Source organism: Orbicella faveolata, unplaced genomic scaffold, assembly GCF_042242905.1.
Source record: "Orbicella faveolata isolate gen_17 unplaced genomic scaffold, um_ofav_v1 contig_46, whole genome shotgun sequence".
Lineage (NCBI taxonomy): Eukaryota > Metazoa > Cnidaria > Anthozoa > Scleractinia > Merulinidae > Orbicella > Orbicella faveolata.
This window is the reverse complement of record NW_028301576.1, coordinates 13711300-13735571: the sequence shown is the minus strand read 5'-3', so window position 1 is coordinate 13735571 and position 24272 is coordinate 13711300. Positions and strand designations below refer to the sequence as shown.

The 24272-nt window shown below is 39.3% G+C and overlaps 2 pseudogenes across 1 annotated transcript; both read left to right on the top strand.

Moving 5' to 3' along the window:
* Positions 1-6: 6 nt before the first annotated feature.
* LOC149098507 (uncharacterized) lies at positions 7-24272 on the top strand (annotated as a pseudogene).
* On the top strand, positions 6414-21880 carry LOC110059367 (uncharacterized; annotated as a pseudogene). Its single transcript, XR_016203657.1, has 9 exons — positions 6414-6528; positions 8215-8539; positions 9493-9613; positions 9845-10007; positions 10269-10318; positions 10407-10453; positions 10943-11046; positions 18871-18927; positions 20127-21880. The product of XR_016203657.1 is annotated as an uncharacterized LOC110059367 (transcript).

The window sequence follows — 24272 nt, the reverse complement described above, 5'->3', positions numbered from 1 at the left end:
ACAGGCATAGGGTAAAATTGGACTGGACCAATGAACCCCTAGACCATTGGACTGCTGGACTAATTTTTGGACCATTTTTTGGATCATTTTCTAGACCTGTTTTTATCAAAACTTAACACTTAGGGAGGGGTGGGTAGGTATTTTTTCATCTATGGGGGAAGAGGAGGGTGAAGTGGAGGGCCGGGGAGGGTGGTAGGGTAATACGAAAATGGCCCCGAAACATTGACAAGAATGGTATGTAATGGCAATTTGAACCAACAGTCAGCAAATGCCAGGAGAAATATAGATACAGATATCTGTATTTTAAAAATAATGGACAGAACAAGTTAAGGTGGTATGATACCTTAAAAAAAGCAAAACGTTCAAAATTTTACCTAAATGTTTTTATTGCTTGAAAGGTGCAAGTTTCACTTTCTATTAACGCCACAGTTTAATCAGTTTCATGAAGATGTGATTTTTGTCCAGGATTTACTCATATTTGAGACCAGGTCTTTGGTTGCTAGGGGCAACGGGTTTGTTTTCATCTTGTTTACAGTGAAGAAACAATCCCGCAATGGTTGTTGGTTTTGTTTTTGTTGCATGACAAGGGACCTTCTTTTAGCCCATACATGACAACGATTGCCCTTTGGTGGTTGATGAGCCTGCGAAACAAGATATGACGTTAACAACCATGTCTAGATCTCCTAAGCATCGTGCAACAAGATGTCCTAAACGGAAGTTTTCGGGAAATCAATTCACGAAGCCTTCGAGAGAAAATGCCAAGAGTGAGACGAAAGAAGGGAACGAAGAAGCACGTCGTTCGAATACCCTTGGTCAACATAGTAAGAAGTCCGTGTCTTCAAAGTGGAGGCAACAATAACGGGCTTCAGGTTTGTCGGCATGGAGCTACTCAGCACGGTATTTTCTGACATGAGGTGTGCTGATTGTGGAAAATTCAACAGTGCTTTCGGAAAAACACTTAGAAAGGAAGGGTTGTACTACGAGTTTTCGAGTCTTTAGCGAGAATTGTCCAGAAAAAGCAGAACCTATCGATGATGTTTCTTTGTACCGTTTTTCTTGGCACTGAAATGAACTTGAACAGTGTTATAAGGAAGAGCCAGTGTGCCTCTTGTTTTCCCTTCCTCTCAACATTTCGTAAGAAATGCCCAAACACAACAAACACTTAGGATTTCTCCTATATATACTAGGACTGAGGAAAGGAAACAGTGCTTATGGGTTTGACTGGAATACTCCATTACATAGTTTATTGGAATATTTTCACCATTTTAGTAGTCTCCTACATGGCTTCTGGCGCCATCTTGTTTGCGGGGGAGGGGAAGGGGGGGGCGTCAAACTGGGTAAAAACTATAGTCACTATGTGAAGAGTTGGCTGTTTGATGCCCAATAATAGTGTGTGTGAAGCCTTGGAGCAGAATGGCTCATAGCTGCCGGAGCTTATCCCGGTTTCTGTAGCGTGAAGCCGCTAGGAGTATTTCTACTCCCCCTGGATGGGATGTTAGTCCATCGCAGGTCACTCCCCCGATTCGCCGGTACCCATTTATACTCCTGGGTAGGGAGAGGCACTGTGAGAGTTAATTGTCTTGCCCAAGAACACAACACAGTGTCCCCGGCCAGAGCTCGAACCCGAACCGCTTGCTTCGGGAACAAATGCACTAACCATGAGGCCACCGCGCCTACCTGATGCCCAATAACAAGGTACTTTAAATTTGAGTATGATTACGAGCTGAGATCGCTTACGAGAACGACTTTGCAATTCTGGTTTGAAGGCTCTATATTATCGTCCTCTGAGCTACCCACTCTACTGAAACCAACATGAAGAACAAAGGCCCTGAAAACTAACATCACTGGTATAAAATTCGGAAATTGTACGCGTACTCAAATTCGTACTTGTAGTGTAATTTGAAGGTCTCCAATTTTAGCATAAACGTTCTGAAATTATTATTAGCTGGGTTAAGATATCCAGTAGAAGATGTTATCGATCAAATTTGATTTTAACCAGGAGCCATAATCGGGGACGGAGACCGTAAGTCTCGGGATTCGCGCGCACCTATGATATGGGACAATTTTTCCATTTTTAGAACAAATTGCGCCATCCTGACGTCATATATCCGCGCGGATTCACGCGTATGTTAGGGGCTCTCGCGTGGATGTTGTCACGTTGCGTGATCAAATGGTGAGAGTTAAGAGATTCTCTTGCGTATTTTTCACAGCGATGGCAGGGAATAAGGCAGGGAATACGAACCAGGGCGCTTATAAGTAGTTTTATGCTCTGAGCTAACGGAAAAGGTGGGTTTTTCAGGGTCGAAAACAAGACTTCAATCTCGCGCTGGGAATGAATAATAAGATCTGCTCACGCTAGTTGCTTAAGAATATAGCAAGAAAACTCTCTACTCTGGTATCGAGTTAATTTGTGAGTTTCTCGGACAATGTTTAATCATAACCAAAACCTGTTTTGATGGTTTCTTATTGTCTCTGCTTGTTTGGTGAGTTTGCAAAAGTTTTTGAAAGGAAAGTCTGACGCGTACAATTAGCTCATTTGCATAGTGCATGCAGCTCGTGCACTTTCAAGTCCGAGTCGGTGTTTTCAATTGTCAACAAATCTTGACAAAGATTTCTTTCGTTATCTTTTGTGCTGAGATGCTGCAACAAATTTCACGAACGCAAAAAAGGCTACTAACATCATGTGTGTTTCTTCAACATAAGCATAGTGAAGTTTTACACTGCGAAAATGAAAATAGACAAGGAGTTTTGATAACTCGATCATCAAAATCGAAATCGTTATTCCAAGTTGATTAAAGAAAACGTCATCGTAACTTTGCTGATTGTTCCTGCTTTATTCACATATTTTCAGCTTAGCTTTTAATATGTTCTCAAACATTTTTTCAGTCTTAAACATATTTAAAAACTATAGAGCTATTGTTTGAGTTCGATGTACGCTTTCACACGAAAGTGCGGCGCAAGTACAATTTGTCATGTTTACTGACTGTACAAAACACGCATCGGCGGGCGCTCTCATTCATCGACAACAGAGAATTTACTGGATTTTTATATGAATTAAACTGAGCAGTATCTACGGATGTAAAGTTATTAAGCCTTGATGAAACATCAAGCGTTGCTTACAATTCAAGCGAAACTCAAACTAGCAATTATTTTGTCTTACTTTTCGGTCGCGATAGACTGACAAATTCCTCGCAAGCGTGTGGCAAGAGGAGCTAGGAAACTATGTAGTCCTGAAGCTCTGCTATATCTAAATATATCCAGCTAGTTTTTTGCTGTGTAATGGAAAAGCTGTTAATCTTCAACATATGTGAAATTTAAAGTGGAGTAATGTACAGCTCATGTAAAAGAAGCATCAGTCGGAACACAACTTGGTCAGCGATACATGTAAGCTTAAAGCGGAACATACCTAAATGCGACACTGTCTTACTTCACTCAAACTGGAGCAGCTTACGACGAAAATACTTAAGCAAAATTCCAACAGACGTAAACGCGTTGAGTTGTGGGGCTAAAATATGAAACATTTGGGGAATTTCGGACGCCATTTCCCCCGCGCGATATCCGCAAAAATCCTCGCAGCATGCACGCGCGTGTGCCGCAGGTGATGGCGCAATTTGTTCTAAAAATAGAATTATTGTCCCATATCATGGGGACAACCCCAATGCTTAAAATGGCGCGCGCTTACTGTCTCCGTCCCCGATTATGGCTCCTGTTTTACCATAACTAGCAAAGCCGCGCTATCAAACTCAGCATACGTAAGCAGGCGTCATTATTCACTGAGGCACGCTTAGGTTTGCGAAATTTATTTCCATTGGCACTGTTCCAAAACAACTGATTTATGCTTTTAGTTGTGCATTTTCAAGGTGTTATGCACTTAGGAAGTTTGAAGAGCACTCAAGAAGGTAGAGTCGTCGCTTCTGGCTGCGCCTCAAGCAACTCTTACGATTCTTTTGTAATCTCCAGACTTCGCTCGTGCACGTTAACGTGTTAATGCACGCTAAAGCAAGAGTCAATTGTTAAAGGAAGGCATTTTTGCGCAACTTCATTCGAAGTCACCAACTCACTGCTCGAACTTTAATCTCAATTCAACCAGAGCCTTGTATGGTTATCTATGTTCCTTGGATCTTCAGCATGACAGTCTTGGAATGTCGAGTTTACTATAATAGTGATAAAATGGTTTATGTGAAGAAGCTGGATCAGCGTTTACGTACATCAGTTACACGGGGTAGAGTCAATCCAGAGAGCATGATTACCAATTGGCATTGTACGGGAATAAAAAGTTACCCTTTAATATTGTTGTCGTTATACGTGTAACTGGGTGCCTGCTAGTTTGCCCCTCTTGCTTCTCGTTTTGATGTTTCTCTTAGCCGTGAGCATTCAATATATAATGTATTGTTAACTTTCGTTCTATGCTCGATTAGGGCTGCACTTATTGCATATACTTTGAAAGCATCGATACTTTCACATAATTCTGTGAGAACTTCCTTAATTTGCTGATCAGGAAATTTATCTGTCATACCCATTTTATTCGTAACAGTATGTACAGTTATGCAGCTTTCGCTAGAAATAATGTCTATCGTGGTTTGCCTGCACTCGTTATGTCGACTAAAAATCTTAAGTGATTTTCTCCGGGCTAGGTGGGGGTTATTATAGATGCAATGAATAAATCATTTTGGTAGGCTGGTAATCCAAATTATTTTTTATAATCTGAAAGATTAGCTTTTGTCAATTCGTAACTAAGGTGTCGACCTGTTATATATTTGCTTCATGGAGAATAACAGTTTCGATGGTTATAAGCTTGAGATTCTTAAGTGTAAATTTGGAAAAAAAAAAAAGATATTGATTGCTGCATAGATTATTAATTTAGCAATTGTTTATCTTATAGTGGTTTTCCACAGAACGCGAGATCTCTCAAAAACGGCAAATCCAATTTTCGTAATTTCAAATTCATTTCACGGATTTTAAAGGAGACGCTAAGTTCGATTCATTATTTATATGCAGACAGTAAGATAAAAGCGACCCAAGGATCGACTTTATATCGACTTTAATTGGGTCAATTGAATATCCTCGACTTACTTTGTTTCCGCATGAATAAGGCACTCACATTGCTTTCACCGAAGTTTCGTTTGTTTGATGTAAGTCCAGAAAGATTTAGGGATTACATTTATGGATTAGATTTAAGAGAGTCTTTATTAATGGCGATGATGGCTGCGCCACTCCACAAATTGTGAAACTTTAACTACATGATTATTTGGCAGTGCTTTTGCAGATTGACACAAAAATCTATACGGGCCTAAACTATAAGGCATCGTCGGCGGAAAGCAGAACCAAATCGAATGATACATCAAACGGAACTCGATGAGCCGTGAGAGGAAATTATGTGCCTGATAAACGTTAACTGACAGTCTGTATTACAACTTAAAAAAGGGAAATAGGACCCTCCTACATAGTATCAAGACTTACAAATGTTTGACCCTTTCTTGTCTCGTAACAAAAACCGGCCCAAATTTGCCATATGATAGTGTTGTCTTCAATGTTATTGCTGATAGACATTGCGTTCCTCCCTCTTCAATAATTTAAAAACTTACCCGGCTTTTAAGCACAAAGGGAGCCGAACAGAATTCAGTTGTTTACAAGAGCTTGCGCAGCTAATTCAAGAAGAAAAAAAAACATTCAAGGTGAGTTTAATTTCAGTCTCGTGACGTTATTCTAGAGAATCTTCCTGTACGAAACTTATTTAAATTCCAGAGAATATTGAGGATACTTTATTTTTTGTTTCATGATGAAGATTTGTGGTGGAGTTCAGAGAAATGTATTCGTTTTGAAAATTATTGGTGACGTTTCTGTCTGCAGACGATGCAAAATCGAGAAATACACTATACATATTTGGTAAACAAGCGACGCCTAAAGCCTCTTGGAAAAGTTCTTTTCAAACACATCTTAGAACATCTGAATGTATTCCTTTCCGTAGTTTTTATGGAATTTAGATGCAGCAGACTGTAAAATTTCGTTTTTTAGTCAAAATTCGGCTAGTTTATTAGGGTAGAAATGAACTCTATTCTCATTTTCTCTGTACTGTTTTATAGCATATACTTAATAATCCAATTCGTTCTGTAGCGGGCTTTTTGCAACAGTTGGTCTCATAATCATTTTTCCTAAAACATGTAGCAGATGGTAGACGTTTTCAAATAAATAAAATAAAGGCCAATTATCAGACCAGTGCCTTACACGGTATCCTATACATTGCTGTATACTACACTACTCTACTGTTTAATATGGTCTGAGAATTTTAATTATTATTACACTCTAGTGATTTCTATATGTTCTTTCTGTAAATGACAAAAGCTATTTATCCAAAGTAGATTGTGTGCATGTGTGTCAATGGAAAGTAGGTCAGGTGACTAATTGTCGCAGTTGCTCCAGTCAACGTTGTCTTATCAGTCGACAGTCTCGTGGCTTTCCTAAAGTCTGGATATAAATTTTCCTCAGATTTGTACAGCTCGCTCTACGCCTTACCAAGCGCTGCACTGGGTAAGATAGAACAGTTAAACTTTATAATTATTTAAAAATTTCGCAACCTATTTGAATAGGGATTTCTAAGACGCCCCATGCATGTTTGCAGTCAACATGTTTGGTTCTAAGAAACATCTAATCTTTGTGTGATTTTAAGGTTGTTTAAAAAAGCTTGACTATATATAACGAGCTTGTAGCCACCCTACAAAAGCAAAGAATTGAAAATCAATCCGTGATTCTCATAACAAGAAAGCTATAACAGTTGCATTTACTACGCCTGAAAAATGAGAGGTAAAGAGTATTCTGCTGTGATAACACAAGCAGATAATTCAAATTCGTTTTCGGTTTTTTATTTCTTCTTTCATAACTGTGAAACATAAACACGAAAACAAACACCTATTCCTGGCCGTGCCTAAGATAAGGAAAAAAGATTATATGCCGCGGATGGGCTCCAAGTGGCGGTGAATTTTACATTGCGATTGACTATTTTAGAAACCTCAATAGAAATATTCGAAGAAGCCATTTCTAAAATTTAATTTATTCTGATTGAAGGAACACCTGCACATTGTTTTGACATTGCATTTTCAAGCGACGAAAAAAAGGAGAAAAAGAAGTTCGTGAACTGACTTTGATTTTGAATATCCAAAGTACCGACGTTGATTTCTATATCATTTACATTTCTATTTTACTTAAGAGTGATGTTAGCTGGCCCTAGCTGGGTATCTCAATTTGTTTCTCCTAGAAATTTTCAAAAGCGAGTAGTTTAATAATGTTTCGTTTATTCATTAATAGTTTAACCTAAGTCCACAGAGAAGAGAAATTATTGATTTTCTTTACACAGCAGTTATTGCTTTCCCTCAGCTTCCCCTTTTCTTATCATGGAAGAAATACATAGGCAGGTGTTATTTAATAACAAAGACCGACATAACAACGAGCTTTTGAATTTATCTTAACTTCTAGTCCCCGTTGAAAATAAAGAAACTGACCTGACGAACATGTTAAGTCTCCGATTGGAGTCGAACCCATGACCTCCTGGCCGGATGAACCTCTGAGCTACAGAGAGACTCGTGACGAGCTTATTTATTTACTAGATTCACGGACTCCAAAGATTATGGCTAAATAATTTCCTTCATGTAGAAAATTTTGCCTTAGACGGAAACGTTTTGTCAGAAATTCTATTTTGTTTTGAATTTCAGTAAGTTTACCCTATTTTCAAAAAGTTTAATCTTTTTTATGGGCGACACACTTCGTGAATAGCCAACTGGTCTGCCTCCTGCAAGTTGTAATTTTTAAGTATGTTACGTTCATTTGAAATATTTTTTCCTCTGTTTCAGTGGCACGCCTGTAAAGTAGCTAAGCTTAGTGCTTGTATAGCTAAGTGCACGACCACTAGAATTACGATTTACAATTAAAAAAGACGACACACCGTTTACATTTGTAAGACATGTTTCGAATACTCAGTATCCATCTTCAGTTAAAGGATGTTTACAAGTGAGTGACTTTATATAAAGTAGGTAACAAGTAGGATATCCGAAACATGTTTTGCAAATTTAAACGGTGTGTGTTTTTTTTTTAATTGTTTGATTTCATTCTTACTGCTATGAAAATTTGGGAAAGAGATATTACATTTTGATTTTTACATTTTACACACTACAAAAAAGTAGCAGTTGAATGCATGCTTCTGAACACGTATGTTTATTTTAGGTCTGATAACATGCTGCAGCATTACTTGAGTATCCTCGTCATCTTAAACACTGCAAAGCTTCCCAAAGCGCTGGAACACTGCTCTGACTCAACATACTCAGTGTATGGTCATAGCTTGTCCAGTCACGTGAATTCAACAGGAATCTCCTCCAGTCTCTCTGACTGCGTCATGATGTGTCAAAATGAATTCCGCTGTAAAAGTTTGAATTTCCGTCTGAAGGATAAGTCATGTGACTTAAATGATGCGGACAGATATACTCACCCAGAGGATTATGGACCACAGGAAGGATCCGTATATATGGACACAAGCGTAAAACACAAAAAGGTCGGAGCCTATATAGGTTTATTGATAATATTATTTAGTAGAATTCTACTACTGTTTATACTAAGGCAAATGCTGCAATCTGATTGGCTGAGCTACTCGTACACTATCAGCCTTTAGTATCACCCAACTAGTGGACTAATATAAATCCTGCATTTTGATTGGCTACGCTACTAGGGGACTATTAGTAATAGTCATCGAGTAGCGAAATTGGCGCCATCGAGCTTGACGCTTTCTTTCGTTTTATTCCCAAATAAATATTTCTTCAACTTGCATTTGCTAACTTTATTATTACCTTTTCTGTCCGACTAGTTGGGTGATACTAAAACAATTAGACCCTTCGCTCTCAAGGACCACGGGTCAATAGCCCATTCGGCTTCGCCTCATGGACTATTGACCCGTAGCCCGCAAGGGCTACGGGTCTAATTGTTAATTATAGTGCAGCAGCTGTCGGTAGTCCACGAAATGCGACGTTTTTATCGCTTTTCCGAAGTTTTGGAAGAATGTTTAGATGTAGATGGATAATTAAATTCCTGAGGAGACTAAAAGAAGGACATGAAACGGATTTATGACTTTAAAAACTTGAAATTATTGAAAAACCAGTGCGCGCGCATAAACAACCGCAAATTTACCAAGGACTATTCAATACGTGCGATTTTGTTAAAGGGTAAAGTTCAATGATGCGTCGAAAAATATTTGGAAACCATTATTTAAGTTAATTTAAGTGAGAATTCTACTAAAACAATTCGATTATTCACCTTATCACCTCATAGAAATATGGATTAGAATAGAAATATTAGATTATTCAACTATCACCTCATAGAAAGATGGAGCTCATAAGCTAATTGCTAATTATAATAATAATAGTAACAAAAGTAATAATAAAGGGTTACGCTATGCGCCCTACGTAGTTAATGCTTCACATCAGTGCTCAAGATACCGTCTGTTTTCTTTAGGAGGGTGGTTTCAAGTCTTGCGCGGAGATATACCAGGAATTTCCTCAGACCGAAAGTGGTTATTACTGGGTAAATATTGGAAATAGAGAAGCCCAAGTTTATTGTGATATGAAGAATTATGGTGAGTACATGTTATCATATTAATTCCAGGTCGAAAGTGTAAGCTGTGTGTAAACTTAATAGTAGGAAGATCTCACTTCTGAAAACATGTTAAGTCCAGTGGGCGTGCAGACGACAAGCATAAACACAGCTTACCTGTCTGCACGACCTCCTGCTACGGTTACCTTGTTAGCGATCTCTTAAACACCAATTTGCAAGGTAACAGTTAACGATGGATTTTCTTAATTGCTAGGTGGCGGCTGGACTTTGGCTGTGAGTATCAGCTCCAAGAATAACGATCATCTTCAAAGAAATGTCAACAGCTGACTCAATACTGTGCGTGTCTTTTGCTGAGAATAACATTACAGGCCGGAAACTAAGCGACGAGGATATACATAAACTGGCACATAATGAAGGTAGAGAAACATGGTTACACTGCATGTGAGAGAGACTGAAAAATATCTAGAACAGCAAAGCAACCAACGGCTAAAGCTCCTCCTCTTTAAGGGTAAAGGAGTAACAAATTCGTGTTCCTAAAGTCCTCTTTTTACTGAATTCATGCTGCTTCGCAAACGTCACTAAGCAAACAATTTCTGGAGGGCTCTAAAGTACTGTTTTGACAGATTAGACTTAGCATCTCATATTCTCTGTAAATCTCAAATATTTATATTTTCTAGGAATATTCAGAGTGGATGTATTGGTTACTCAAGTCGTTGTGTTTTACCAGGTATGGAATGAAGTGCTTTTTTGTATTAAAAGGAACTGTATTAAAACTTTGATCACGTAACAGATTCCTTCTTTATTGTGAATTTAAGATACCAAGTGGACCTGAACAGTTCGACTCTTCTTGTGCCAGAGGAAAGTAAGTGCCTTGTTTATTTGTTTTGTATTAGTATATATTGTACGGTTTAATATTAATTGGTGGTAGATCGTTCTCTATTTCGCTATTCCTAGCTGTGCTTAAACCTGTTTCATAAGCTGTACTAAAAGGGAGACGAATATATGAAAAACGTCTACTTTAGTAACAAACAAATCCTTCCCCATGCAATAAAATGACTGCCTTGAATATTTAAGTGCTGGTGATGTTTTCAGTTGTGAAAAGAAGAAACAGTTTGAAAAAAAAATCCAGTAAACAGAAACAGAATAATAACCCGACGAAGATGCGTTATCAATTGAGCCGCTGATCTGTGATGATACGGATCTCGATATCGTAATTTAGTCTGTCATTTGGGAAAATCTAAAAACTCTGGGCGGGAGCTTAGTTACTGTCAAGTTAACTAAGGGCTCTGGATCTAGAAACATTTCCCTTTGCGTCCCTGTTTCAGAGAAATACTTTCCTCATTCATTCCAGATGTCCACGCATCATCATTTCCCATTCTTACCCATATGAGTGGGAGACCAACAACTGCACTACTACTGATGTGGGATATCGCATTAGTCACGGATGTCATAGCGGTAAGCAGGGATGATGAACTAATGGTCAGTGTATATTCTTTTAAATTCCTTCCAATTCAAGCCAAGAACACAGCAAAAGGTAAAGGAATTACTTAACCAATAAATATTTGGACAGTATTGTTGTACAGTACCAGGGGCACCCAATGACCGTTTTCTCTCGAATGCTTTTAAACGCTGTTTTAGGCTATCTAGAGTACTTTTAAAGCTCTGTAGGTTAATTGTACGTTGCGCTAAAAAAATTTATCTGTTCGGTTATCGTATCGAATTTATTAGGGCTTTTTTTGTCCATTTCCCGAAAACCTTAGGTATTGTCGTCTCTCCGAAAATGATAGCTGACCTTTTTTCGGTACCCAAAATGACATTTTTAACAATCCGAAAACAACAGACATTACCTTTCTCATATCACGAAAGTTTAAGGTGACAATTCTCTTAAGAGTGCCTGCCTGTAAAAATCAGACAAATTCTTAATTTCGCGGCAAGAGTCGAAAATTCGATTTCGCTCATATTCTTATGGTAGATAGGCTAGGGTATGACAAAAACTACTGGATAGTTTTTTTGGAAAAATATCCTTTTATTTCAAAGAAATATGCAAATTACCAAATTCCGTCAAAATCGTCATTTGACGCACCATTTTATTAAACAGGTTTGAGAACCTCGCATGCAAAACCACATCATTCTTCCGTCTTTAAAACACTCAAATATTTTTTGTGCAATGTTTAAATGTGTACTGGGTTGATTTTAGGGAATGTTGCGTTGTCTTTTTGGGTGCAAAATAATTTAATTTCGAAGACATGAATTTCATTCACTTAAAAGTACTTCGTGAATATAATTAATTTTCACCATGTGCGAAACCTTCAAATGGATTAAGCTTCTGGTGATTGAATTGCAGAAGGATGGTCTACAGATTCCTATAAATATTTCTTTGGGCAAATGATTGTGAGCGACGCGAGAGCTTTTCAAAGTACGTTAAAAATGCAAATATTTGACCATCCGTCGTCAAATGTCAATTCACGGGTTAGACGTATATTTTAGCATGAGCCACATGACTTGACCTATAATAAGTTGAAATAGACACAGAGCTGATAATTTCTAAATGTTCTAACCTTATTTGTGGTAAACGGCAGGTCCAAAGGCGATTTGACGTGTTTCTAGTCGATCTCTCACCATTCGTCGCACATAAAGCAGAAGTTTGCTTTTGTTTACACAAGGTTAACGTCCGATGTACATCGCCTACTGTCAACCTATTATTGGTCAAATACCATGAATCTGTGACCATCTTCCTGCGCATATGAACATCACTGCATCTAAGTCAAAAACGGCTGAGTCATTTGTAGATAGTTGCTTGCTTTGCACTGGGCCAAAATATTACATTTGATCGATTGCTGACCATGGCTGATATGCCTGTCGGCGCAGTACAATCTTACAGCCGTTATTTGTTCGTCACGCAATGCTGTCACGGCATAAGCTGCACATTTTGATCTATTTTCTATAGAGCACTCTTAGGATGATTGAAACAATTTAATCATTGTTCATCTGTTTTTTCATACATATAATGATATGTGTATATCTATATAATCGTGCTCTACAGTGTACGTGGCCTCGGTCCAAACCACGTTTGTTGTACGTTCTGATGTTTCAGACAACAGCTGATAAAGCTAGAGCCTTTACTCACTAGAATTTTCAAAAAATCGCCATAAACAAATTATAGATCAATGAAGCAAGAACTAGCTGAAATAAAAATAGGAAATAACAACGTGTCTAATTCGTGAGAAATACAGACTAAATTTAATTAGTAATTCCGTGAGTAAATAGCCCTGGCCATGCCATTTTATTTGGCGTATTTTGTTTGCTTAGTGGCGAGGCATTGGTATGTTTGTGACAGAAAATAGAGGACTGTTGTCAATACAGTCCAAAATTATTGTCAGTAAAATATTGTAAATAAAACACCTATTGACCGGCTACCTCCGCGGCCACAATTTGGTCGTTCCGATATGGGTTTCATTATTGTCTTTACCCCTATTAAGCGGCCACCCAAAATTTAAAAACTTTGTTTTGGAAAGGGCGCTGGCAGATATAAAGTGTCTGAAATTGAAGGTCCATGACGAGTGATAATTCAAACACACGTTTATCATGATTGTCTTGAATTGACTCCATGTTCACCAAGAAATTTATAACCCGATAGTGAAAAATTAAATATTCAAGGTATACCAACTTCTATTTAAGCGGCTAGCCTCTTCGAGCGGTCACCACCCATTATCCCCGAGGGTAGCCCACTGTATTACATGCAAACCAAAAAATAATTGCACGGCGCGAGAAGACCTAGATATGAGTTTAGCGTTACAGTATTACGTAGGGCATGTAGGCAGCGGTTGGCGAGTGAAAGATAACAACAGTGGCAATGGTAAACTATTCATTCTTTTCATTTCTAAATTTAATCTCTTCCTACTCAACACGATTGTGCGCTCCCAGTGGTTCCAAGCCTTACGAGCCTTACCTATTAGGATAGAAATTGTCCTACCCAGGGGGGGCTGGCAGCTACCTTTGATCTCGCCGCTTTTCTGGTTTCTATGATCGCCCCAGTAAAGAAATCTGTCAATCATTTGAGAACTGTAACGAGCATGCGCATAACGCGAAAATAACACGAGGAAACCGAAACATGTTTCGCCGCCATTTTTGTTCAGGGTTTGCCTTCGATTCGATAACTTTTTATTCGCTGTTAGCAATTTTTAACGACAGCTCTGAGACAATCAGGACTAAGGGAATCCAGGACCAGCTTTGTGCTATTTTCCTGGCGAGCGTGGTTGTATTCTTGGTTGCCTGGAGAGGTTTCTCCGTCTCAGGAAGAAAACGAAGCTGAAGTTTTTATTTTGCTGTGGAAATTTCAAGGTTCATTACTTTCCATCTTCACACCGACCAATTATTCTTCCCAAATTTCTATGGAAAATACCGATGTCGAACTGTTTCATGTCTGCCGTTATATATCACGAAGACTCCGAAAGTAAGTCTAAAATATTTCTCAACTGTTCAGAGTTGAGCTTACATTGACTACAGTAAACAAGCTTTTCTGTCTAAAGTTTTTTCCGTCTTAACTTACTTTCTTATGAAAGACTGCATTTACTTTATGATTTTCCTGTAATGTGTTGAGTCTGAAGACTTTCTTTCGAGTAATTTAATTAAATCATGAAACTTGAAGGCAGTTGCAGATCAGTCAACAACATTGAAAATAGCTACCAGTTTGCGTGTCTCGATAATGCAGTGATAAAATTATAAAGGTTTTGAAACCTCCATCCCTTACTGTTCAGTACCAATGTGAACTCGCAAATTTGAAATCATTTTTCTGCTTCTGCATATGGGAATGTCCAAAATGGACGGTTTGCTAGGCACAGACTCAATGTGAAGCTTTATTAAGTTGAGGTATTTCATTTACAAGTTATTTACCCGTGAAAATAAAGAAAGCAGCTTCTGCTCACATGCTTTGGCATAATTTGTACTGGTGATAAGCATCAGTTTTATTTGTGTCGTGGGAGAAAGCTCTGTAATACTTCTGGATATCAAAATAGGGTTGCCATATACTCATCTGCTGAGGGAGATAATTTATGAAATAGACCCAGGGAAGGAAAATGAGGCCATGTTACCCGTAGTTGAGTGCTAGTAATGAGGTAAGCAGGTAAAATGGTCATTCATCCAGATTACTAACTTTAACTTGGGTAAACCTGAGTCAAAAGAACCTCCACAACATTTGAAATAGGCCAATTTTGAGAGGCTTTAAGGCTTTCGAGAATAACGAGAAAAGACATCAAGCACAGGGATCTGTAACAGTCATTTAGCCCCCAAGTCTATTAGCCCCTAAACATTTAAACTCCAACCAGAAGTCAATAAGCCCCCAACCAGAAATAAAAAAAACTATATATTTTTTTCTTTAAGCATGAGTAACGGGCTAATCGACTTGTGCTTGGGGGCTAACTGGCTAGGAGCTAATCAAATGACCGGTAACCAAAGGACTTGTTTTATTCCTCTACGGCAAAAAGATGAGTAAGGATGTTAATATATCAACTCATGATTTGGCCCAAAGTGTTGATTATCAGTGGCTTGTTCCTGTAGTGGAAGGATAGCTAAATAAGACAATAAGGCAGACTAATATAAAGTCAGATGAATGAAGTCTTTAATAGTACTTGTCTCAAATGACAATTCTTAGTGCAAGAGAGGAGCATGAACCCTTTGAAAACTAATTGAGAGGTGGCATAAAAAATTAGTGCAGAAAGAGCAACAAAATGAGGTGGTAAAGTCAAACTTCCTGCACACTCTCCATCTCAACGACTTGATTGGACCCATTATTTAAGCCGTTAAGTCTAGAATATCAAAACAAAAGCCTAAGGATTATGAAGAAACAAAAACAATCAACGACACAACTATTGTGTTGTAACGGCAAAGAGATGGTGATTAATTCTCAATTCTGCCGAGGGACCTATCCAGTATTCGCTTTCATGAATAATGCCAGATGCTTTACCTGAAACTGAAAGAGACCTCTTGTAGTAACGTAACAGAAAAACGCCGTACCCACTGCACTCACTATGAAACCTACTTTAACCCTGTCAGTTTAATAAGTGCAAACAAAAAAAGGGTCACGAAGCTGTTAAGAAAAAGCGACCCTTGCCATCAGGGAGTCCGGAAATATAGAAATACTTCAGTTTATCCCGTTGATAGGACACCCAAAAATGCTCGAATGAAATATTCATGCCTGCAATCTGGCTCACACTGTGGAGTTCCCGCTCGCGAGGGCTCACAGGTTTACGTTGGAATATTTATCACCGATGCCTCGATCAAATGTCCAAGATTTAGATGCAGGGCAACTGGAGCTTTTTCGTAGATGTTTGAACGTGAAATATGCACGACGTTTACCAAACTTTACAAACGCATCGCGCTCACGGAAGTCCGCCATGTTTGTTTTCCACAAAGCAGTACTTAGTCTTGCTCGGCCAAATTTCTTAACTGGGGCGATCATAGAAACTCAGTTCCAGGCCTCGCTGCTTGCCCCCCCTGGTCCTACCCCTACTCCCTAAAATGGGATGACAGCATTGCGTGACGAACAAGGAACCGCTGCAAGTAAGTATTCCAGCTATCAAACCATGATGATCAAATGTAATATTTCGGTGTAGTGCAAAGCAAGCAACTATCTACAAATGACTTAGCCGTTTTTGACTTAGATGCAGTGGTGATCATATGTGTCGAAAGAGGGTCACAGATTCATGGTATTAGACCATTAAATAAGTTGACAGTTGGCAATCGGACGTTATGTAAACAAAAGCAAACTTCTGCTTTATGTGCGACGAATAGTGAGTGTTAGAGACTGTTTTGGCCCTTTTGTGGTGAAGAGGGGCCGGAGTCAACTGAAACGTTACGGCTGCTTATTCACTTGCCTTACTATGCGAGCTATACACATAGAAAAGCTTGACAGTCTTGAAGCTGAATCATTCATCAATGCTTTAGTGAGATTTTGCGCCAGGAGAGGCGTACCAGAGAAGATTAGGTCGGACAACGGCACTAATTTCGTTGGAGGGGAAAAGGAATTGCGTGAGGCAATGCGGAGCTGGAAAGAAGATAGCAAGGCGAAAGCTCATTTTCTGCAGAAGGAGATCAAGTGGGAGTTTAATCCCCCGGCAGCTTCCCATATGGGTGGGATATGGGAGAGACAGATCAGAACGGTTAGAAAAGTGCTGAATGTCATCCTCAGGGAACAGATCGTAGATGATGAACGCTTGTCCACCCTATTCTGCGAGGTGGAGTCGATCGTGAATGGAAGACCGTTGACAGTTCTATCTGATGACCCGAATGATGAAACTCCCCTGACCCCAAATCATTTGCTACTTCTTCGTGGAGGACCTCATCTGCTTCCCGGCCGGTTTGACCAGAGTGACATCTATGGAAGGCGTTGGAGACATGTTCAGTTCCTCTCTGACCAGTTTTGGAAGCGCTGGGTCCGTGAGTATTTACCCACTTTGCAGTTGCGTCACAAGTGGTTGCGGCCAAAGAGAAATTTGCAGGATGGAGATGTGGTCTTGATCAGGGATGAGAATACCCCCCGGAAGAATTGGCCTTTGGGACGAATAATTCAGACTTTCCCCGGAAAGGACGGATTAGTCAGAGCGGCCCGAGTGAAGACCAGCTGGTCGATCCTGACCAGGCCTGTAACTAAGTTGTGCCTTTTGGAGTCTACAGGTGGCGAGATGTGAACCTGTATGCGTTATGCGATACACTATATACCGGACTTGTCTTAAGCAGGAGTACTTACTAGAAAACTGGACTGTCGATCGTTAAAACACTGAACTGTAGAATTCTCGGTAAACGCTCGGTGCTTACCTTTTCGCGTTTAAGGGGCCGGGATGTTAGAGACAGTTTGCCTTACCGTGCCCCTCTGTACCCCCCTTGGGCGGGTCACGTGATTTTTGCCACCATGTGCTCTTAGCAGTTTGATGTGCGTTGTTTTGTGTGTAAGTTTGCTTTTACCTTCGCCTTTTACTTTCTCGATGTTGAGATCTTGATTAGGCCTGAAGATGTCCAAAAATATGTAAGTGGTCGCTCATTTGTATTGTTTTTTTTGTAATTCAATATTTGTTCGAGTCGCAAGCTTTACATTTGTAACTTTCAGCTGTACCGAACCGACGGAAGGACGAGTAACAGAATAAACATCTTCAGTGTGCAATTTGCTTGTGGATTTCTTCAACAGTGAGAGAAACACGTCAAATCGGCCTTTGGACCTGCCTTTTACAGCAAATGAGGTTAGAACATTTCGAAATTATCAGCTCTTGTCTATTTCAACTTAACATTGGTCAAGTCATGTGGCGCATGCTAAAATATTCGTCTAACCCGTAAATTGAAATTTGACGAGGGAATGATCAAATATTTGCATTTTTAACGTACTTTGAAAAGCTCTCACGTCGCTCACAATCATTTGCCGAAAGAAATTTTTACAGGAATCTGTAGACCATCCTTCTACAATTCAATCACCAGAAGCTTAATCCATTTGAAGGTTTCGCATATGTATTCACGAAGTACTTTTAAGTGAATGAAATACATGTCTTCGAAATTAAATTATTTTGCACCCAAAAGACAACGCAACATTCCCTCAAATCAACCTAGTACACATTTAAACATTGCACAAAAATATTTGAGTGTTTTAAAGACGGAAGAATGATGTGGTTTTGCATGCGAGGCTATCAAACTTGTTTAATAAAATGGTGCGTCAAATGACGATTTTAACGGAATTTGGTAATTTGCCCATTTCTTTGAAATAAAAGGAGATTTTGCCAAAAAAGCTATCCAGTAGTTTTTGTCATGCCCTGGCCTATCTACCGTGAAAATATGGGCGAAATCGAATTTTTGACCCTTGCCGAGTTTTTTACCATTCTTATGGACAGGGACTCTTAAGAAAATCAGAGGCGATTAAAGGTCTTCCGAACAGATAATTTAGCGAAACGATCCGTTGAGTGCCCCTGAGTACCTATGGAAAAATCGAGACTGTTCGGTTTTTGAAGCCTCCGTAATTACGAGTTGAAGAAAAATTGGTGGGCTCTAACAAAGGCAAGGCTCATATATCCTCGTCTCTGGCAGGCGGTTTGGCTGTAATGAATACACGTGCAGCCGACTCTGTCGAAGCCGTGGTGGTTTTACACGTGTTTTATATTCTTGAGCCATGGCACTTTGGCAATACCACACACTGTCATTGTGATTCCCTTTATTAAGTTGTGCGAACACGACCTGACGGAAATTCAATGAATTTTTTTGTTACCGCGGCATCCTTGTGACTTAATTGACTTCTGATTTCAGTTTTTGATGGACATGATGATGGGGAGTGTGGCTTGTGGTGGCGGTCATCTCGCTACGGTAAGAAAAGAACTTGCCTACTTGGATTAGCGAAATGACAATGACTCATAACATGTATTGAAAAGAACATGTTTTAGTGCCAACACTACAGATATTAGTTCGATTTAAAACAAAAAAAACTGACTCCCGGTTAAACGAGATGTGCAATCAATCAGCACCACGATCAGCGCCATTAGAATAAAAATGTTCTACAGATCTCATCCCTTTTGAGAAACGCTCTCTGGCTACTTTCCGCACTACAGACAGCGTCCAACAGATTCTTAAACTGTAAATTATGCAAGGTATCATGATCACGTCATTTACTTTAATGGAACTTGAATATTTTGCCGTAAATTTAGACCTGTAAATTTGGCTCAACGCAAAGAAAATGCTGACACAATAAAGTTTTGGCAAGGAATAAATGAACAGCCACTGGAAGTTCCAGCATCATAGAGTAAATCAATTCCCTTTTTTAAAAATATTCTGAAAAAGAAAACTTCTGGAGAAGAGGGGAGGGGGAGAGGATGGTGGCATCCACTCTAACCTCCTCCTCCTAAACCTCCGCTTTATACGCCCGCAGGACAAATGAGGGGGGTGAATAGGTTTTCAGATTGACGGATTTGGCCTTAAAAAGCGCACGGATTGTGGATTTTTGCAGTAAATCGAGCGGATTCGAAGATTTTGAAAACACAGTGGATCGTGGATCAACTGTGAATTTTGGCACCGATTCCGGATTGTGCTTGTCTTGATGTTCGGATCTTGGAGCCTAAACGAAATTTGGATCATAGATCTTTATTCACCCTTGGTCAGCATGTTAATGAGTTCATCCAAAGTATTTCTTTTTTTCAGAACGAAAGGAGCTCATTTAATATCAAGTGTGAGACTGTTATTGGACTGTTATTATAGTCATCAAGCATGTTGCCTTCTTTACTATTTGTGAGAAATTAACAATAGCATTTACCTTTACCAGTTTACCTTTGAACTTTCACTCTTCTGTTTCCGGATGTGGTTGTGGTTTCGGATTTGAACAAAAATATTGGCGGATCGACGGATTTGGCGAAAAAAAAGGCACGGATCGGCGGACTTGCATACCCCTATTCACCCCCTTCATAAATGTAAGGCGGGAACTTCTCATGAATATATTTGTCCCTATTCTTCAGTCTTGTATTTACTCACTGCATTGTACATTAACTCGCTGTCTCGAACTTTGTCTCAACCAGTGGCTGGAAGACGTGCCCTGTATGGTTATCCATGTCCCGAAATACCTCATCATGATAGTCGTGGAATATTTCATAACAAAGATGGGATGCTGTATGTGAAGTAATGTATGAACCAGCGTGTGGAGGGGATGTGTCTTGAAAGTCTACCAGAGTTTTCTTACAAAATAAATAAACACATGGAGCACGATTACCTGAAGATTAAATAACACGTAATCATGATTTCGATATTAGTGTAACAAGAGATAACAACTTACATTAGAGACTACTCAGATTATCCCAAGTCAGTGATTTTCTTCTAGTTCTACAAATCACCAGCTTTAGACACGAAAGAAGGAAGTAAGAAGAAGAATTACGAAGAGAACGTTGTTCATAAGGTAGTGGATATCTTTTTAGCCCGCCAAATTCTCCAGTTTAGCCTCCAAAATGCGCCACAATGCCCGACAAAGTGATAATACTAGCAAATAACCAAGGAGCAGGCCAAAAGATGCTAGCTAGAGATAACAGAATTTAATTTAGCCCTGAAAATTTCGTGGGTACTTAAGTATATTTCAAACCTTTTGCTTTTTCGATTTTCGTTTATCTAAGGCGGTAATTTGACATCCAAAGAGGTCCGAAATCCTGATATAAAGGATGCTTTCAGCCAAGAACTTATTGAGCTGTGCCGACGGACTTAAATTATAGGGATTCCTTTGCTTTCAGTGCTGGTCATATTTAAAATAACTCCATAATCAGAATCCCAGGCAAGACTATATTTTATAATCACTGGGCTAATGCAGTGGTCATGAAAATTAACGATTTGATGACAAGTGATTCAAGATTTAAAAACTACAGTTGTTTCAAATGTAAGTTGTGCTCTCCAGTTTCGTTCCACAAACGTTTGTGGAGTAACTTCAGCTGTTAGGAGTGCTATGAGATTTTTGGAATTGACATCACCACGGAATCAAATCTCTGTTGCTCTTGTCGAACAGCACAAGAATCGTTTCTTCATCTTTTCATTTCTGGGAATGCTCGATCACAGAAGCCTTTTGGAATAGGGTTCATCTATTTTTCGTCTCGGTTAATTTAATACCAGCCTCACAAGTTTTAACTTTATGTCAATGTTTAGGTCTCAAAGGAGAGAAAAGCGCCTCTTTACTCAATCATTGTTAACTTCTTGTTAGATATTACAGTTATTCCTGTAAGTACAAAAATGTTCGACCATCCTCCATAGAATGCGTCAATCAGGTTAGATGCAATTTAAAAATAGAAAAGCACGCGTTTCAATTCTTACAGCAATACAAAACGCATTCCGACAGAAGTGGCACAAAATACTCAAGTCATTATGACTCGTTGATCTCTCCTTTGAACTACGGTTTAAACAGCCAAGTTTACTTGAATGAAGTTTAGGTTCTCCTTTGCAAACGAAACAGCTTCTAACCAGTACTTCATGGCTCTATATATTTCTTTTGTTGTTGTTGTTGTTGTTGTTGTTGTTGTTGTTGTTGTTGTTGTTGTTGTTGTATTTACTCCTGTTTGTTAGAGTGATATAGTAGAGGTAGTGATAGCATTGCATCTGTTAGTTGTATTTTTTTTAGTTTGTTCTTATTAGTCATATTATAATTGTTAAGTAGAATAAATTCTTGTTAAAAAATGTTTGTTATTACTGTTAGTATTGTAGGCATTGTTGCTTGCCATTGTAATTCGTAATTAATGCTACGGATGTAATTAAGTTTAGTATTTTAAACGTGTAAATAAAGTGTAGTATTGTAAAAAAAGGAGGACGAGATTCAATCAGGAGGGGGGCATTGAAGTGGAGGGGCGCGCGTCTATAAAATCTAAGTTTATTAAATAACAGGCATAGGGTAAAAATTGGACTGAACTAATGGACCACTAGACCACTGGACTGCTGGACTAATTTTTGGACCATTTTTTGGACCATTTTCTAGACCTCTTTTTATTAAGAATTAATACTTGGGGAGGGGTTGGTAGGTTTTTTTTTTCATCTATGGAGGGAGGGGAGGGTGTAGGAGAAGGCCGGGGAGGGTGGAAGGGTAACACGAAAATGGCCCCGAAACATTGACAGGAATGGTATATCGAGGCAATTTGGACGAACAGTCAGCAAATGCAAGGACGAATATAGATACAGCTATCTGCATTTTAAAAATGATGGACAGGACAAGTTAAGGTGGTATGATACCGTAAAAAAGACAAAAAGTTCAAAATTCTAACTAAAATTTTTATTGCTAGAAAGGTCCACATTTCACTTTGTATTAACGCCACAGTTTAATTTTTCGTGAAAATGTGATTTACTCGTTTTTGAGACCAGGTCTTTGGTTGCTAGGGGCAACGGGTTTGTTTTTATCTTGTTTAGAGTGAAGAAACAATCCCCGCAATGGTTGTTGATTGTGATTTTGTTGCGTGACAAGGGACTTTCTTTTAGCCCATACATGACAACGATTGCCCTGTGGTGGTTGATGTGCCTGCGAAACACGATAAATTGTCATTGCGAAAATCACAACAATGCTAGGAGCGCGGTGTTTTGAGTGTTTTTCTCCTGTTTCTCGTTCTTTTTTCACGTTAACAACCATGCCTTCTAAGCAACGTGCACCAAGGCGTCCTAAAAGGAAGTTTTCGGGAAATAAATTCACGAAACCTTCGAGAGAAAATGCCAAAAGTGGGACGAAAGAAGCAAACGAAGAAGCACGTGATTCGAATACTCGCCTCGGTTAGCATATTAAGAAGTCCGTGTCTTCGAAAAAGCTTCTGCCAAAGTCTGACGGTATGGAATCAAAACCTCGCAAAATGTATTCCATGTGTATTCCATGAGATCGATAGGAAGAGGGCACAGTAGAGCGAAGAAATTTTGCACATTAATGAATATGCCACCGCCTCCAACAGCAAGGCCATATCTAAATGTTAAATCTGTTGCTAAGGATGGTACGTCCAATGTAGCAAAAGAAATCAGGGATACCCAGTATGCTAGTGAAGATGATGTAGTGAATTGTGGCGTTTCATGTGATGGTACCTGGCAGAAGTGAGAGTAGTCTTCACAGAATGGTAGCGTGATCATCATGTCAATTGATACCGGTTAAGTCTTGGATGTGGAACCACTTACTAAAGTTTGAAAACAATGTCAAGTTCACTCCCATTTAGATAAAGACAGTGAGGAGTACCGTACATGGAGGGCAGAATACAATAACTGCAAAGCTAATTATAAGGGCTCTGCCCCAGCATTTGACTCAGAGGGTGCAGATCGCATTTTTAGATGGTCTGTTGCAACTCATAAGCTTCGGTATACTGACCTGTATTCAGATGGTGACAGCAAAAGTTAGAATCAAGTCAAGGATGTTTATTCTGCAGATGGCATTCAAGTTGTCAAGAAAGGATGTAGAAGACATGAACAAAAACGAGTGGGCACAGCCCTCAGGAAACTGAAGAAAGAAATTCCTGGTCTGGGTGGAAAAGGGAAACTCATCGATGCCATGATTAATAAACTTCAGAACTATTATGGCATTTTTATTCGTTCTAATGTTGGCGACTTGAGTGGAATGAAAAAGGCAATACATGCAAGTTTTTTCCACTGCGCTTCAAGTGAAGGGCGTGATCTTCACACCCACTGCCCGACTGGACCCTCGAGCTGGTGTGGTTATAAGCGAGACAGAAACAGTTTCAAACATGGTCCTGGCTTGCCTGATGCTGTTATTGCAAAAGTGAAACCCGTGTATCAAAGATTGAGTGAAGATTCTTTGCTGGAAAAATGCCTTCATGGAAAAAAACGAAATCAGAATGAAGTAACAAATGGAATGGTGTGGGAGCGCATACCCGAGGAAGTTTTCGTCGGAGCTGACTTGCTGGAATTTGACTTGTTTGATGCTGTAAGCCACTTCAATATTGGGGCTAGGACTGTTCTGCTGCTTCTAAAAGCACTCAAAATTTTCCCAAGAAAATTACACAGAAGAGGGGTGTAGGCGCCTCGACCTGGATCGTATTCGTGGTGCTGAGTACAAAGAGAGCAACGAAAGCTGAGAAGAGGAGAAAGGTCCTAAGGGGACAAAGAAAGAAGAAAGAAGACAAGAACCAACAAGCAGAGGGTGTCACTTATGCTGCTGGAGCATTTTAAGACATTTACCTTGCTCAGAGATTGAACAGAAGGTTCTGAAACCCAAG